Below are 3,985 nucleotides of genomic sequence, written 5' to 3'. Positions count from 1 at the left end.
TAGTAAAAAAGCAAGGAAAAATAGTTTTGTAAACAAATCACCTTACTTCTAGACGTAGTCTCCTTTGAGGGATACACACTTGGTCCAGCAATCGCTCAGCTTTTGCATCCCATCAGAAAAGAGGGTTCTGGCAAATTCCGCAAAATACTGGTCAACTGCGACAATCACGTCCTCATCTGCTGAAAATTTCTTTCTAGCAAGCTAAAGGTTTAAGTTAGGGAACAAAAAGAAGTCACTGGGGCTAAGTCTGATGAATATGGTGGATGAGGAACCAATTCAAAGCCCAATTTCGCCATTGTTACCGCTTATGTGTGGGATGGTGCATTCTCCTGGTTGAAAGAGCAATTTTTGCAGCCAATGCGAGTTTCAAACGACCCAACAGTGAAACATAATACGGTCCAGTTATGGTTCTGCCTCTTTCCAAGTAATCTATGAGGATTATTCCTTGTGAATCCCAGAAAACAATGGCCATCACCTCACCAGATGACAAAACGGTCTTTGTCTTATTTGGTGCACTTTCATCAGCCTTAGTCCAGTGTTTTGGCTACCGTTTTGAATCTGGTGTGTAATGATGGATCAAGGTTTCATCAGCAGTCACAAATCAGTGCAAAAAGTCTCGTGGATTGCGATTAAACATCGCCAGACATTGTGCTGAAATGTTGTGTCGGGTGCACTTTTGGTCAACTGTGAGCTTCTACATAGCTAATTATCGGCGGAGGGTATTATGCACTCGCTCACTTGTAGGATTGCCATATCTAGCTGAGACCTCTTCGGGACACTCTGAGATGGGTGTGTGCAAATGAAGTAAAAATTTATTATGAAAACTTTTTATTTAGAACACAATTACATGGAACTTGTTGTGGTGGAAGTAGTTGGTACATCATATTTTTCGGAAGATTTCACCTCCTTCAGCAACTCTTTTTCCCTTTTACTCAATGCTACACTCATGCTCATAAATTAAGGATAATTGCAGAATGTGGTGCCACACAACGTGGCATTACACAAAACTGGCGCTAATAGCATAGGCACATAGGGAACACCCATGACACAGATCTGTAAGTCCACGGTATTGGTGAAACGTTGAGGAAACCGTCCCGAAACATATGTGCTACAAAACGCCATTGTTTCCTGCGCATGTACACCTACATGAATATGGGATATGATCACCATGCACACGTACACAGGCCGCACAACGGGTTGGCAAACTCTGGATCAGGTGGTCGAGCAGCTGCTGGGGTATAGCCTCCCATTCTTGCACCAGTGCATGTCGGAGCTCCTCAAGTGTCCTGGGGATTTGAAGACGTGCAGCGATACGTCGACCGAAAGCATCCCAGACGTGCTCGATGGGGTTTAGGTCTGGGGAACAGGCAGGCCACTCCATTCGCCTGATACCTTCTGTTTCAAGGTACTCCTCCAAGATGGTAGCTCGGTGGGGCCGTGCGTTATCAACCATCAGGAGGTAGGTGGATCCTACTGCACCCCTGGAAAGGCGGACACACGTTCCGATACACGTTACAGTTCCTCTGTCAAAGACATGCATGGGCCATAAGTGCACCAATCATAATCCCACCCCACACCATCAAACCACAGGTCCCTTTCAAGGACATTAAGGTGTTGGTATCTGGTTTCTGGTTCACGCCAGATGAAAACCCGGCGAGAATCACTGTTCAGACTATACCTGGACTCGTCCGTGAACATAACCTGGACCATTGTTCCAATTACCATGTACTGTGTTCTTGACACCAGGCTTTACGGGCTCTCCTGTGACCAGGGGTCAGTGGAATGCACCTTGCAGGTCTCCGGGCGAATAAACCATGTCTGTTCACTCGTCTGTAGACTGTGAGTCTGGAGACAACTGTTCCAGTGCCTGCAGTAAGGTCCCGAGCAAGGCTACCTGCAGTTCTCCGTGGCCGTCTGCGGGCACTGATGGTGAGGTATCGGTCTTCTTGTGGTGTTGTACACTGTGTACGTCCCGTACTGTAGCGCCTGGACACGTTTCCTGTCTGCTGGAATTGTTGCCATAATCTTGAGATCACACTTTGTGGCACACACAGGGCCCGTGCTACGACCTGCTGTGTTCGACCAGCCTCCAGTCGCCCTAGTATTCTACCCCTCATAACGTCATCAATATGTGTTTTATGAGCCATTTTCAACTTACAGCACCATTAGCATGTCTGGAAACGTCTGCACACTTACTCGCTGCATCGTGCTCTGACATACATCCTCTGCGTGTGTGGACTGCTGCCAGCGCCACCATGCGACGACCGCAGGTCAAATGCACCGCATGGTCATACCCCGAGGTGATTTAAACCTACAAACCGCCCACCAGACCGTTGTTTCACCATGTATCAGCATTATCCTTAATTTATGAACATGAGTGTAGTTGATCTGTATTTAAACTGACACTGTCAGACTGATTCCACAGTCCCTGGGCTGACTTCAGCGAAAATACTCTTTCCACAGTGGCGTTGTGTCCAGAAATACAAAACAAATACTCGCATAATTCTAGCAGTTGGCATTTGAGTTCAGGATATTCGATTTCCTTAAGAGAGTAAATCCACCTTTCTTCCACAGAGTGTTTAGGTTTCCATTCATCCGAGTCACGAAAATAATTGTTGCCTGAAATCTTCGCACCATTTATTGTCAGATATATGTGTTTGCGATCATCACACAATACAGCGTTTCAGATAGCGTCATCCAGTCAAGTACTTGATATTATTAAAAGAAATTTCCCATTTCTGTAACAAGGGAAACTCCCAATCGCACCCCCGATTTAGTGATGGAGGTCTCTCAGTGGATAGCCCCTCAAAAACTGAACACGATCAAGTATGAAAACAAGAAGATGAAACTTCCTGGCAGATTAAAACTGGGTGCTGGACCGAGACTCGAACTCGGGACCTTTGCCTTTCGCGGGCGAATGCTCTACCGACTGAGCTATCCAAGCACGACTCACGCCCCGTCCTCACAGCTTTAATTCCGCCAGTACCTCGTCTCCTACCTTCCAAACTTCACAGGTCTCCTGCGAACCTAGGTTCAGCGCACACTCCGCTGTAGAGTGAAAATTTCATTCAGGAAGAAGATGTACTAAACTGTGAAAAGAAGCAAAATAGAGACAGTGAACGGTCGAAGGACAAGAAGTGCAATATAGAGCAGTCTAAAACAGCAGCAGCGTCGTGGTTTTACAAGGTGCGTTCAATAAGTAATGCGACCAAATTCATAAAAAATCAGTTACTGAATGTATTCGTACAAATAATCAAAAATTTTCAAAATTGCACCCTCTTGCGTCGATACACTTCTAGAGGCGGTGTTTCCATGCCTGGAAGGTATCCCTGAATGACTTTTCCGGAATGTCCTTAAGAGCTGATGTAACATGCGCCTGGATGCTTTCAATCGTGTCCCAAACCTTTCCTTTCATGACTCCTTTTAACCGAGGAAACAAAAACAAGTCAGCAGGAGCCAGGTCAGGACTGTAGGGAGGCTGGGGAACCAGTGGGGTCTTGGTGCTGGCCAGGAAATCGTTGACAATGAAGGCGCTGTGACTCGGCGCATTGTCGTGGGGAACTTTCCACGTGTCCTTGATGCCGTTTCGACAGCGCGAGACTCTCCTTTTCAGTCTTTTGAGCACTTCCAAGTAGAAAGCTGAGTTCACTGTGGTCCTGGTAGGTACGAGTTCGTGGTGGACAATGCCTCTGACGTCAAAGAAGACTTGCTCATGCGTGCATTCTTGGGCGATGGGGCGTGCCATTCTGAACTCTGCCTTTTTGTCTCAGAGTCGTACGCAAAAATCGACGAGTCATCACCAGTGATAACTGAGTTTAAAAAATGAGGATCATTTTCACACATTTCCATCATTTTTTGTCGGCACCAAAGCACTCGCATGTGCTTGTGTTCATCGGTCAACACTTTTGGGACGAGTTCGGCACACACCTTTCTCATGTTCAAATCTTCGGTCGCAATGCGGAAAACGGTTATTTTTGACACGTTT

The 3,985-nt window shown here is 46.4% G+C and overlaps 1 non-coding gene across 1 annotated transcript; it reads right to left on the bottom strand.

Moving 5' to 3' along the window:
* Positions 1-2,870: 2,870 nt before the first annotated feature.
* On the bottom strand, positions 2,871-2,945 carry Trnas-cga. The gene has a single exon. It is a non-coding gene; the product is annotated as a tRNA-Ser (tRNA).
* Between the last annotated feature and the right edge of the window lie 1,040 nt (positions 2,946-3,985).

The sequence above is a fragment of the Schistocerca americana genome, chromosome 10, assembly GCF_021461395.2.
Source record: "Schistocerca americana isolate TAMUIC-IGC-003095 chromosome 10, iqSchAmer2.1, whole genome shotgun sequence".
NCBI classification, from domain to species: domain Eukaryota; kingdom Metazoa; phylum Arthropoda; class Insecta; order Orthoptera; family Acrididae; genus Schistocerca; species Schistocerca americana.
The sequence above is the reverse complement of the archived record's forward strand: the minus strand, read 5'-3'. Positions and strand labels throughout refer to the sequence as shown.